This window comes from Pleurodeles waltl, chromosome 10 (assembly GCF_031143425.1).
Source record: "Pleurodeles waltl isolate 20211129_DDA chromosome 10, aPleWal1.hap1.20221129, whole genome shotgun sequence".
In the NCBI taxonomy this organism is placed as follows: Eukaryota; Metazoa; Chordata; class Amphibia; order Caudata; family Salamandridae; genus Pleurodeles; species Pleurodeles waltl.
Genome location: NC_090449.1, coordinates 508,596,161 through 508,610,752, shown reverse-complemented (window position 1 = coordinate 508,610,752; position 14,592 = coordinate 508,596,161). Strand labels below are relative to the sequence as shown.

Sequence of the window (14,592 nt, the reverse complement as noted above, 5' to 3'; positions counted from 1 at the left end):
CCTTAGATTTTGTGTGTCACCAATACATTATTCACTTGGTGTAAGTGTTGCATTAGCAAGTGACATACTGTGTGCATGTTTTCTTATGTTGTAAATGAAAGGCTGTTTTTTGACTTTGGTTTACCTCCTATAATGACAAGGGTGAGGGATGGAGAGGTAATATTTTGATTTCTTACCAGTACTCTTCATTGCTCCTCATCCAGCTCATCCTCATCACAGACATTACAAAAAGCCCACCATTCCTGGACTTCAGCTCTCGAGTTGGCTATGATAAGTCAAGACGTATGATGGGAATTCATACCCTCTATAGCACCCAGCAGGGCAGGCGTGGTCTGTCTTTTCAGTGTGCTCCCGAGTTCTTCCTGTCTGAAGATCTTACAATTGATGACTTAGTCAAGGATATGTAAGATTAGGAGTAATGAAGAGTACTGGGAAGTAATCAGGACATTCGTGGTTCTGCTATAATATGCCGATGTGTGCAAATGTTAAATAATTCCTGGGTAGGCCGAAAGCTCTGAGACTTCAAGGGATACTTGGGATTCCGTATTTGGTGCCCATGGTATCCTTGGGACATTTATTTTTATTTTTGGCAAAAGCTATATGAAAACCTATGCGGCTTAGACTGGTCAGATTCAACGTCTGTTAGAGTTCTGAAAAATGTTTTTGTGATGTTATGCAGGTTGTCGCATTACAGTCTACTTATTCCTGATTAATGTTAAATTGTCCTCTAGTCAAAGACACATGTAATACTCGACTGCCACAGTGTAATGAGTGGCAGCTTCTCATCAGAAGCAAGTCAGCTGCAGCACCACAGAGTGAAAATAGAATACACTGCACACTGGCATCCTGGGCCGCGGTGAGAACGCAGCTGGAATTGTCAGAATAAAAGTAGGACACCTTTAACTGTGAGATGCTACGTATGTTACCAACATTTGTCTAGTGTAGTTGCACTATGGTTTCAAAATCTGATGTGTGTGTACGTGGAGGTTTGTGAATTTCTGACTGCAACATTGTACTGGTTTTTTCATAAAAGTTTGGAGGAAATGTTGCCCTGGTTCTCTCCTACTCGAACTCTGTTTGATGCCCCTGAACTACACCCATCCTGCCCTGCCCGCCAGTGCTTACTCTGTGCTTGTTGTTTCCGGTGCTGAGCACCGGCACTTATTTTTGAGGGCCGGGGCTTATTCTTCTGCCTCAAGCATTTGCTGCGAGCAAAGACATATGGGAAAGACGGATGAAGGGAAAAATGAAAAAGCGCCACAAAGAGATAAAGTAGAAGTCTGTAAGAGTGGGCTGAAGGAGCAGAGAGTGGCTTCATATGGATTGAAGAGGCCCAAGATGGCTTCAGGATTACGCTGCCTGAGTATTCCGTATTCACACATTTAATTGCAGCAGCCCCGTGTTTGAGGAGGGCTTTGGGCACCGGCACCTTTTTATTTACAAATTAAGCACTGCTGCCCACAGAAACCCTCTTTGCTCTTCATCGGCTAATCTATTGGTGAGAGCAAGGGAAAGACCATGTACCACAGAGAGACTGCCCCCTTGATGCAAATTAGGGAATGGCTCTATTTGCATTACTTTTTAAAGTGCTTTTCAGCACAAAGTTTTGCGTTGGAAAGTATATAGTTTAACACTTTGCCCCACTTGCGTTACTTTGCACGGTGCAAAGTGTAGATAAATCTGGCCTCTAGTGTAAGAAAACAACTTTTCTTACTTTCATTTTCTGTTGAAATAGCCAGAAACATCCTAGATTTCACAATTCACGAAATAATCGCAAAACCAGCTTTGGGTCACAACACAACGAACGCAATATTTACATGTTGGCTTAAAAAAAAAAAAAAAAAAAAAAAAGGTCACCTGCAGACAGCAAAAATTGTGACTTCGTAGGCACAGACTGCACTATGTGCTCCGTACAACCGTAATAGCCGCTTCCTCCTGCGCGTGTTATCAGTACATCTACTGGTGGGCACTTGCAGTCATGGAAGCAAGTCACATCTCGTGCTTTCTTGCCGCGGATCTGGATGTACTGTGCAGGATATATTATTTCAAAGGCTCTACGGCATTTAATAATAATAATAAAGGTCTCAGCAGTGGGTGGTGTACACTGGATGAACAGGACGAGTGACGGAAAGATACATCAGCCTGTCATACAGGTTCCACTGATTGAAACGAAGAGCACCAGTGATGCCTGGTTTGGACATTTCAGGGCCGTAAACTTAAGGATACATGTTCCAAAGGATTTTAAAAGCACATGCATTTGCACCCGAGTGAATCCTGGAGCACATATTTGTGCTGCAATAAAAGAAAGCAGCCCTGCTGTATGCAAACACTCAAGCAAAACAGTTTGAACCCCCATTATTCCACAATGAACTAAATAAACGAGTGACTGCTTGCAAATGAACCTTTCCGTGGTGTCAGTTTACCTGAAGGCAAAATGCAAATTTTTTACCAAAAACCGGATCGACTCCAGCGTACTGTGCCTTTAAGGTTGTTACTAGTTGTATTTGTTGGGGTTGTTTCATGTACCCCTTTCGAAGGCTACCGCCAAACCCAAACACAGCTCCTAGAGACCAACAATGGGGCAGTATGCACTTAGCAAAGACTATTAATCATGAATGAAACACAAGCATACCATAAGATGCCCTTCAGTATTGGAAGTATGCCCCTGTTGTGAAAGCTTACCTATTTTACTGGGCTCAACCATGCAGGAATTTTAATATTTCCGTATCTGCCAGCAGACATGATCAGAGCAACCTCTACTGCTAAAGCCCCAGGAAACAATTTAGCTAGGTGCACCCTACATACATAGTCATTATCCTCTGTGCTGCTTGCTCCAAGCCTAGAAAGGTTTGGCCAGGACGTGTTCTTGGCCTCATTTCACATACACAATATCATTCAGCTGATGCCGATTTCAAAGTGGATTACTCTGCTAAAAAATACCTATCTTTTTGTGTGCGGAGACACCACTCTCGTAAAGAGACTACTTGTAAATCCCATTGTGAATAGCAAGCAATCAAACTTCCACAAAAATGTAAGTTTACCTTTGTGAATCAGGCCCGATATGTGAACGTGTCAAACTCAGAGCAATTAAAAATAGGCCCACTGGCCCCTGTAGTCAGACTTGTCACACACAGAGTCCTACTACCATGAATCTTTAAAGGCAAATTGCTTGTACATGCACATTGCTTGACGTTAATAGTGGACTACATAAGACAAGTCAGCAGACCACACTCTCCTTAACAGAGAAAAAAGGTAGGGTCACAATAATGATTCATAAACATTTGGTACACTACCAGCACTGCTTTATGCAACTACCCAGCGCACAGGTATTAGTCCTATACCTGCTAACAGGGTACGCTTGATGTGCCTTTCCGGGTCACAGAACAGGTTCTGGACCTTGAATTACGAGAGACAGGCCTAGGCTTTGGTGCAGGCACTAGATTAGAGGGAGGCCAGTATAAAAAAATAAAACAAAATTGCAGTTTCATAAGCAGTCGGGTACTCAGATCAGGGGTAGTCAGTCATCTGTTAATGCATGAAACTTTCCTGTCCCAACAGATGCCCCCCTCAAACCAAACTACCCAGAATTTTACTTCACCATTTGAGAAGTCTGATTATTGAATTGGCAAAACTGGTGGGAAAGTCCAACTGGATTCCCATGATTCATTACTGCTTCACTGTGAAATCTAGGCCTTGGAATGAGACCATCTCAACATGGGTTTCTCATCCTTCAGTGACATCAACTACTTCAGTGCCTTGTAATCTGTCTGCACCATGAACCTGGTGCGAAATAAGGCCAGAATCTCCTAAGGGCCCACCCTATCACAAAGCATTCTTTTTCAGCAGCCACCCATTTCCGTTTCCTAGGGAGCAGTCTTTGGCTGGTAAAGGTCACTGAATGCTTTCTACCCTGGTCATCAGTTTGAGCCAGTAGGATTTCAACTCCCTTATGCAAGTCAGACAATAGTACAACTCAGATGTACAATGATACAAAGAAGGACCGATCTAAGTTAGAAGCCTTCGGTGCAGCAGTGTTGCATAGAACTACCTTCAGGTCCTCAAAGGCCTTCTGATACTCTACAGCCCAATCAATCAATCAATCACTGCATTTGTAAAGCGCGCTACATACCCGCAAGGGTCTCAAGGCGCTGGGGAGGGGGGGGTGCTACTGGTCGAAGAGCCAGGTCTTGAGGAGTCTTCTGAAGGCCAGCAGGTCCTGGGTCTGTCGTAGGATGGTGGGGAGAGTGTTCCAGGTTTTGGCGGTGAGGTAGGAGAAGGATCTGCCACCGGCGGTGGTTTTTTGGATGCGGGGGACTGTGGCGAGGGCGAGGTTGGCTGAGCGGAGGGTTCGGGTGGGGGTGTGGAAGCTGAGTCGGTTGTTGACAGGTGGGTCCGGTGTTGTGCAGTGCTTTGTGTGCGTGGATCAGGAGCTTGAAGGTGATCCTTTTGTTGATGGGGAGCCAGTGCAGGCCTCTCAGGTGGAGTGTGATGTGGCTGCGGGGCGGGACATCGAGGATGAGTCGGGCCGAGGCGTTCTGGATGCGTTGGGAGTCGTCTCAGGAGCTTGTTTGTAGTTCCTGAGTAGAGGGCATTTCCGTAGTCGAGTCTGTTGGTGATGAGGGCCTGGGTAACGGTTTTTCTCGTGTCGAGGGGGATCCATTTGAAGATCCTGCGGAGCATACGGAGGGTGTTGAAGCAGGACGCGGAGACGGCGTTGACTTGCCTGGTCATGGAGAGAGTGGAGTCGAGGATGACCCCCAGGTTGCGTGCGTGGTCCGTGGATTCCGGGGCTGTGCCTAGTGACATGGGCTACGGCCTTCATTCCTCGGTGGAGGTTAGCTTTGGCGGTGTGGGGATCTTCGGTGAGGGATATGATCAGCTGGGTGTCGTCGGCGTAGGAGATGATGTTGAGGTTGTGTTGTCGTGCGGCGTGGGCGAGGGGGGCCATGTAGATATTGAACAGTGTCGGGCTGAGGGAGGATCCCTGTGGGACGCCGCAGATGATCTCGGTGGTTTTGGAGCAGAAGGGTGGGAGGCGGACGCTCTGGGTTCTGCCGGAGAGGAAGGATGTGGTCCAGGCCAGGGCCTTCTCTTGGATACCGGCGTCATGGAGGCGTGCTGATAGGGTGCGGTGGCAGACCGTGTCAAAGGCTGCTGATAGGTCCAGGAGGATGAGGGCGGCTGTTTCTCCTTTGTCCATCAGGGTCCGGATGTCGTCAGTGGCGGCGATGAGGGCGGTCTCGGTGCTGTGATTACTGCGAAAACCAGATTGGGACGGGTCCAGGATGTTGTTGACTTCGAGGTAGCGGGTCAGCTGTTTGTTGACAATCTTCTCGGTCACTTTTGCCGGGAAAGGGAGCAGGGAGATGGGACGGAAGTTCTTGAGGTCCTTGGGGTCCGCCTTGGGCTTCTTCAGAAGGGCGTGGATCTCGGCGTGCTTCCAGCTTTCTGGGAAGGTTGCTGTCTCGAAGGAACAGTTGATTGTTTTCCGGAGGTGGGGCGCGATGGCTGCGCTGGCTTTGTTGAAGACGTGGTGAGGGCAGGGGTCCGATGGGGATCCGGAGTGGATGGAGTTCATGGTTTTGATGGTGTCTTCATCGCTGACGCTGGACCAGGTGGTCAGGCGACTGGTGCGAGTGGTAGTCGCAGGGGTGGTGGACTCGGTGGTGGGTGCGGGGGGGGTCGGGGTTGAAGCTGTCGTGGATGTCGGTGATCTTGCGGTGGAAGAAGGTGGCCAGGGAGTCGCACAGGTCTTGAGATGGCGGGATGTCGTTGGTGATGGAGCTGGGGTTGGAGAGTTCTTTCACGATGCTGAAGAGCTCTTTGGTGTTGTGTGCGTTGTTGTCTAGGTGGTCCTTGAAGGCGGTCGTCTTGGCTGTCCTGATGAGTTGGTGATGTCTGCGGGTGGCGCTCTTGAGGGCTGTGGTTGTCTGGTGTTCGGTCGTGGAGCCATTTCTTCTCCAGCTTCCGACAGGTGTGCTTGGAGATCCGGAGGTCCTCGGTGAACCAGGCGGCTTTCTTGTTGGTGTGGTTGGTTGTAAAGGTCTTGAGAGGGGCGAGGGTGTTGGTGCAGTCGTTGATCCACTGTGTGAGGTTGGTCGCGGCAGTGTCTGGGTCGGTGGGTGGTCTCAGGGCGAGGGTGGTAGTCAGTTGGTCCTCGGTGACCTTGCCCCAGCAGCGGCGTGGTAGCTGTTGGGTGCGGTGGTGTGTGGTGGGTTTTCTGAAGGTGAAGTGGACGCATCTGTGGTCGGTCCAGTGTGGTTCGGTGGTGTGGTTGAAGGAGACGTGGGGGCTTGCGGAGAAGATGGGGTCGAGCGTGTGTCCAGCGGCATGAGTGGGTGTCGTTACGAGCTGTTTGAGTCCGAGGTTGGCGAGGTTGTCGATCAGGGCGGTGGAGTTGGCATCGTTGTTGTTCTCGAGGTGGAAGTTCAGGTCCCCGAGGAGGATGTAGTCCATGGAAGCGAGGGCGTGTGTGCTGATGAGGTCGGCGATGGTGTCACTGAACTGTGGGCGGGGTCCGGGAGGTCTGTAGATGAGAGTTCCTCTGAGGGTGGTGTTGGGGTCGGTGTGGATCTGGAAGTGCATGTGCTCGGTGGTGGTGAGGGTGTCATCGGTGTTCATTGAGATTTTGATGGAGTCTTTGTGGATGATGGCGATTCCTCCTCCCACTCCGTTGGTGCGGTCTCTGCGGGAGATCTTGTAGCCCTGTGGGATGGCTATGGCGATGTCTGGTGCTGAGGTGGCGTTTAGCCAGGTCTCTGTCAGGAAGGCGACGTCGGGGGCAGTGGAGTCTAGGAGGTCCCAAAGTTCGATGGCGTGCTTGCGAGCGGAGCGGGTGTTGAGGAGGATGCAGCAGAGGTGGTTGGGTTCTCTGGCTGGTGGTGTGGAGGGTTGGATGCTGGTGAATCTGCAGTTCCGGCAGGTGAAAGGCCCCTGGGTGCGTTTCGGGGTGGCCCAGTAGCAGGGGTGGTCTCATCTGGTGTTGAGTGCGTGGAGGGTTCTTGCGTCGTAGTGCAGTCTGGCGTTGCGGGGGGTGCGGGTTCCAGGGGTTCTGGTGCTGGGTGCGGTCCAGGTGCGGATGGGCGCAGACGGGCTTGCCTTAGGCGCGCCAGCGGCGCACCCGCTGCGCGTGTCCGCTGTGCGCCCGCTTCGCGGCCTCCATATGAGGGCAGAGGGAGGGAGGAGCAGGTGGGAGCGGGGCGGCCAATGTGAGTGAAGGGGGCGGGGCAGTAGGGGCTCAGCAGCAAGGGAAAAACCCAGGGGAAAACCCGGAGAAAAAAACGCGGGAAAAGACGGCGGGAGAGGGACAACAGAGCACAGGGGTACAGAAAGCAAAACACAGGGGCACAGAATGAAAAAAACGAAGTGGCACAGAAGCCAAGCGCAGGGGTACAGAAAAAAGGGAGCGAGTAGTCAGGCGGCAAAAGCGGCAACGGAGGTTCAACCCACAGAGGGCTGCGTGGCAGATGGGGGGGGAGCGACCTGCCTGGTGACAGGGTCAAACTTTCATATACTTCTTCCTGGATATATAGGCTGACAAAGTCATTGCCATGGTCCCTTAATTTGCCCCAAAGTTGCTAGAATACCCAGCGAGTCCTAAAAAGGCGGTCACTAGAGTCTGGGTGGTGGTGGCCCTCCCACACCAACACAGAATGGATCTTAGCATCAACAGATAGATCATCCAATTGCCAACCTGATTCCCAATGTAGACTACAGAGGACTGCCCCACTGGGCACATGGAAGGCCTTGTGTGTCAGTTTTGGAACTTGTACCTTAACCAACACCTGTTCTAGGTGCCTCATGTGGTCCTACCATACATTGCTACAAAATGGCAATGCTATTCAGGTAGTTCACACATAACTCTTCCAGCCTTTAGAGAACATAGGGCCATATGTACGAACACATTTTCCCATAGACAAAGAATGGATAAAACCCTTTGCTACATCTGGCCCATAGTTCCCTAGACACTGAAAGTGTCATGAGCCTTCTTGTGCCTAAAAAAAGTATGACGCTAAAATTGTACAATCCCTCTGTTTTTGAAAATGGAGCCTTTTCCTTTGCACTAGGTGCTAATATAATCTGCAAGTAGCAATTGGTCAGATCAAAAGGTAGTCAAGAAGCAAGCAGCAGTCAGAGGGTCCACTAGCTAATCAGCATCTGTCTTGGTCACCACACTGATGGCTCAGTAGTCTGCACAAAAACAAAAATCTGTGGATCCTTCCTTGGGTACCAACACTACTGGATTGGCCCAAAGATACGGGAAAGCTTGCCAGTCTGACATTTAGCAACCACTGCCTTGATGCACTCCTGGATTCCATCTGCTGTCCTGTAAATCTTGCACTTCACTGGAAAGCTATCTCCTATATCTGTATGGGGCACATGGACTAGTATCAAGCTCAGAAAAAGTTATTTCAAGGGTAAAGTTATACCCCTTCTACATATCCATATAACTGTGCAATAGGTCAGAAAGTGGCTTACTATTTTCCTTATTTTCCTGTATCATTGCCAGGATGTTCACTGTAAAATCGTTCCGAAGATATGGCTTAAGCTGGTTCACATGGACCTCTTTAGCTCCAATATGGCACATATGTCCACCAAGTAATACACTTCAGATACCTTCTGTACCACATCTTGTATATAACACAACACTTACCCTCTAAAGCACTGCCACAAATGGGCTTCAGCCTAAACATTCCCTCTCCATCCTGATACAGTCAGCGTTGCTTTCTGGTCTTACCATTCCTTCGTCAGCTTTTGACTTGCCTGAAGCTTTTCCTTCAACTGATCAACTTTGTGAGGTGTATTACATAGTCTACGGCATCCTTTTGGAGTGACTGCAATTCCTTCACAATCTTCTCTGAATAAGGGGAGTGGACAGTGCTGTTGGTACTGACAAACAAGTTTGAAGGGAATGAAGCCAACTCCTTTCAGTGGAATTTCTATGTAGGTAAATAGGGGGCATGTCTGGAGAAGACCCCACTTACACTTGAGGTTCTCAGCAGAGCTCCCATCCTACACGTAAGAGTCTTGGTAAACCTTTCCCCAAAAGCATTGGTCTGTGGGCAGTAGGCCTTGGCTGAGCAAACTGGTGTGATCACTTTTTCATCTCTCTCAATTAAGAGGAGATAGTTTGGTCCCTGGTCAGAAATCACTGTCTTAGGGAATCAACTTCTAGAAAAGATCCATAAGAGTGGCCCAAGTACTGCATTTTCAGTCATACTTTTCAGAGGTAACACTTTTGGATACCTAGGGGCATGAGCCACCAAAACCAAGATATACTTCTAACCTAAGGGTTTCAAATGGACCAACAACGTCAATGCCCACCCATTCAAATTGAATCCCTACACCTGGCAGTGGCACTAACAGCACCTAGGACTTACCTTCGGACTTGCACTCAATTGGCAAGCGGGACAGATTCTGCAGAAACTCTGTGTACTGGAATATCCCTGGCCATTAGAACAAACAAACAGTCAAACTTATCCTATGTCTTTTTGTGCCAGTGACCTACTAAGCACACCTTTTGGGCCAGTGACCACAAATTCTTGTGTCCCACTGAATCTACCACTTCTTTGCTAGCTCTTGGTTCAGGATTCATGTTCTCACTATACATAAGTTCATCCTCCCAGGCAGCATCCCTTGCTAACTTATTCCTGGACATCCTTCTGCAGTCCCACAAATGTATGGCACTCATCTAGTGCCTGGTGGAACTCCTGCAGAACTAACACACCATTCACCTCTGGTAGTGACCCATACACAAACACCTTGTCCACTTTGAGTGACTCACTCTCCTCTGTCTCTGGAGCAGTGTGGGGGGTGGAGGAAGGTTAGGACTCCATAGCCAGTACTTTCTAAGAGTCTGAACTGCTTACTACCCCTCCCTGGCCTTGCAATTCTGGGACAGTCCCAGTCATTCCCTGAGGCTGAGTTTCAGTTTGTGCTCTGTACAACACAACTGACATGCTCCAAGCAAAGTAAGAGTTTGGTCCTGGCCCTAAACCAGAGACAATCAAACCACTGCCCAATAGACAAAAAGCTTCTTGCATACATCGACCCTGACTCACTAACCATTGATTTCTACTTTAATTCCAGCAATCGGGTATTATGTGTCATCAACACTGGCTACCAAGCTGGTGCCATGGCGTCAGGAAGAAGCTCCTTGAGTTTGATACATTCCCTTTCATCTACAGTCCTGTGAGCATCTGTATCCATTCCGGCAGGAATGTCCCTCCCATTGAAACTTGCTTCAAATACAAATACAATGTTATTTGGATCAATGTGCTTAAGAGTATTTGGACATCTTTCCCAAATGTACATTGCTATTCAGCACAGCACCATGAGGCTGTCTTTGGTGCCTTCACTAGCTATACTGGGTGTACAGGGCCTTTCAATTGACAGTGCCTTTTGTAGGGCCCTTGCTTGCAACACCTATAACAAGAATTCATATTAGGCTTGGAAGAAACTTCCTGTCCTTCCTTCTTGTGTTCCAGACCTGGAACCCAACTCCCCTTTGCCTAGGATTTCCCTTAAATTCTTGGGAATTGCTTTGCCCCTTACTCTCCATTTGAAACCACTCGTGTACAAGTTTCTCTCTTGCTTAGTCATGCTGCTCCAGCCCTTTGCTAATCTATTAGCTGGGAATCTAGAGAAGCCTACGGTGTTCGTTGATGTGTGCTTACCTCCCAAGTCAGAAAGATGCTGTCTACTTGGAATACAGCATTCTTCCCCTGAATCTCTGTTACCTTTAACATGTCATGGACAAGAAAACCCTTCACCTCCATCGCTCTTACCCACTTATGCCAATCATGCAACACCATGAATCCAAGTTACAAATGGTATGCCATCCGCTCTCTTGCTTTGTTTGAATCTCTGAAAGTATTGAGCTGGCTTCGGCCTAAATCATCTGAACAGAAATTTCTTCACTCGCAGGTCTCTGAGCAACTACAATCAACCTCCCACTGCCTGCCATGCCTTTAATGGATAAACAACTTATTAAAGTGACTGCCTCAGACACATCATTCAAAGCCAAAGCCTCACATACCATTCCAAAATATTCTGCCCTTCAGCATACATGTGCACACATTCTAATTTAATCCTGACAGGTACTTCTGCAGGGTGGTATTGCTGGTTGAAGTCGTTTGTCACTTGTGTCCAGGGGTCTGTCCTGCTAAGACCAAGTTTGTGGAGCAATAGTAGAATGGATTACCGTACATTTGCCCCTATTTGCCTTGTATCCCCTGAATGGGATATACAAGCATGCCCCAAGGAAGTGACCAGGAGGAAATAGAAAGATCAAACATCAGTTTTTCACATTTCTGGTCAAATGCAACACCAACTTGTTCCACGTGAGGATAAAGATTTTCAAAATATATTTTGCCAAAACACCAGACAATCTTACTCTTACACAAATACACCTATACAACAATTTAAATCTGATTTTAATCACTCAGTCCAACCAAAGTTACTTCCCATATATTTCAGATCCAATTACCTATTCTAGCTACAGTCATAGCATATTTGGGAGCAAATGTTTGGTTGTGATAGGTCGACATTTATATAAAAGGGGACGTATGCTCACAATTTTCATACACTATATTTTGAAGTCTATGTATTTGTAAAAAATTGTTTCTGCCGTCAATGTTTCCACATGCTCCAGAGGAACTGAGTATGACTGCGGGTGTTCAAGTCTTAGATACTGGAATGGCTTTAAGTATTTTGTTTACATTTTCCTATGAATTACTTACATTGTTTGTCACGCTATCATATTCATGTTGATCGTTCCTTTTTATATTTGGCATGGCACTGCAGCTGTCTGTTTGGCCTGTTTTTACTAATACTTGGAAATGTACATAGAGTGGGGTTTCACCCCATACTATTGGTAGTTTGGTGTGTTATTCTGCTTCCTAGGGAGTGCTTTCACTGTAATTCATGAGATACGATTTGACATCACAAAAGTACACTGAATCACCACGTTTTAAATGTGTTATTTTAATAAACGCATTGTGAATTAAAAGTAATGTTTTTTGTATTGTGTTTTCAATGACGCATGGTTTTTAAATACATTTTCGTTAGGACTCAAAACGCAAGCTAGAGCTATTGGAGTTGCCAGTATATAATTAACGTGGTATTGATGTTCTGTGTTAGAATCAGAATCTTTTCTACAACTGATGGTCACACCTTCCGAGCTGGAAGATCCAGAATGGTTATTCTACTGATCACAAACGGAAACGGTACCATTCCTGCACTCAACGTGTTCGTTAATATGGTCGGCACCCGGTTTCTTGGAGCTCCCTAGGGTTCAGGTTCAATTGGTTAACGGATACCGTACAATAGGCCTGGTTATTGTATTAATAATTACTGAAAAAAATGAATCAACCCTCTAAACTCTGAAGTAAAATTACAGGCTCAATTTTCAGGGAGAAGAGCTTAAAAACTGGCAATGTCTGACTCCTAAAGGTCCGGTCGAAATGAAATATTAAAAGGAGTCCATGTTTGTTTTTTTGTAACACCTGCAGTGTTCAGTAACGGCATGCGCGCGCTGGGTATGTATTTGGCACAGCTCACCTGAAAAAAAAAGACTCATCACGGATTTGAAAGGAAATGGGCCAATGAAACCATCAAAAGTTCCAGGAAAAAAGTAATGGCCCACTCTTTTCACCCCTTCAATAAGACAAGATGCATTGGCACTGAATTTACCTGGTTATATACCCCGATAACTGAATGGACTAACAACTCTTTAAATAAAGAAACTTTTATCGTGATAATATACAATTATTACCACATTTCTCAGTAGAAGTGAATTTAAATGAGACCCTGAATGGGACACATTTACGTTTCTGTATATTTCAAATCGTATCTTTGGAGGCCCATTGGTTAAAGGTGAAATATCGGTATGAAAGTTTGCAGTTATTGTCAAGAGTTACTACAGGGAGTGCAGAATTATTAGGAAAGTTGTATTTTTGAGGATTAATTTTATTATTGAACAACAACCATGTTCTCAATGAACCCAAAAAACTCATTAATATCAAAGCTGAATATTTTTGGAAGTAGTTTTTAGTTTGTTTTTAGTTTTAGCTATGTTAGGGGGATATCTGTGTGTGCAGGTGACTATTACTGTGCATAATTATTAGGCAACTTAACAAAAAAAATATATATACCCATTTCAATTATTTATTATTACCAGTGAAACCAATATAACATCTCAACATTCACAAATATACATTTCTGACATTCAAAAACAAAACAAAAACAAATCAGTGACCAATATAGCCACCTTTCTTTGCAAGGACACTCAAAAGCCTGCCATCCATGGATTCTGTCAGTGTTTTGATCTGTTTACCATCAACATTGCATGCAGCAGGAACCACAGCCTCCCAGACACTGTTCAGAGAGGTGTACTGTTTTCCCTCCTTGTAAATCTCACATTTGATGATGGACCACAGGTTCTCAATGGGGTTCAGATCAGGTGAACAAGGAGGCCATGTCATTAGATTTCCTTCTTTTATACCCTTTCTTGCCAGCCACGCTGTGGAGTACTTGGACGCGTGTGATGGAGCATTGTCCTGCATGAAAATCATGTTTTTCTTGAAGGATGCAGACTTCTTCCTGTACCACTGCTTGAAGAAGGTGTCTTCCAGGAACTGGCAGTAGGACTGGGAGTTGAGCTTGACTCCATCCTCAACCCGAAAAGGCCCCACAAGCTCATCTTTGATGATACCAGCCCAAACCAGTACTCCACCTCCACCTTGCTGGCGTCTGAGTCGGACTGGAGCTCTCTGCCCTTTACCAATCCAGCCACGGGCCCATCCATCTGGCCCATCAAGACTCACTCTCATTTCATCAGTCCATAAAACCTTATAAAAATCAGTCTTGAGATATTTCTTGGCCCAGTCTTGACGTTTCAGCTTGTGTGTCTTGTTCAGTGGTGGTCGTCTTTCAGTCTTTCTTACCTTGGCCATGTCTCTGAGTATTGCACACCTTGTCCTTTTGGGCACTCCAGTGATGTTGCAGCTCTGAAATATGGCCAAACTGGTGGCAAGTGGCATTGTGGCAGCTGCACGCTTGACTTTTCTCAGTTCATGGGCAGTTATTTTGCGCCTTGGTTTTTCCACACGCTTCTTGCGACCCTGTTGACTATTTTGAATGAAACGCTTGATTGTTCGATGATCACGCTTCAGAAGCTTTGCAATTTTAAGAGTGCTGCATCCCTCTGCAAGATATCTCACTATTTTTGACTTTTCTGAGCCTGTCAAGTCCTTCTTTTGACCCATTTTGCCAAAGGAAAGGAAGTTGCCTAATAATTATGCACACCTGATATAGGGTGTTGATGTCATTAGACCACACCCCTTCTCATTACAGAGATGCACATCACCTAATATGCTTAATTGGTAGTAGGCTTTCGAGCCTATACAGCTTGGAGTAAGACAACATGCATAAAGAGGATGATGTGGTCAAAATACTCATTTGCCTAATAATTCTGCACTCCCTGTAAGATAAAAGAAGCTGTGTAGATCTAGGGATTCAGCATAGGTCCAGGATAGATGGCTTTTCAGAATATATTCACATAAAATGCAATTGTATACTGTGAATCTAAAA

General features: G+C 46.5%; 1 protein-coding gene across 2 annotated transcripts in view; it reads right to left on the bottom strand.

The window, feature by feature from the left end:
- The window catches only part of LOC138261681 (D-serine dehydratase-like), a 496,726-nt gene that overhangs the window by 384,229 nt on the left and 97,905 nt on the right, over positions 1 to 14,592 (bottom strand). The window lies entirely within an intron of this gene.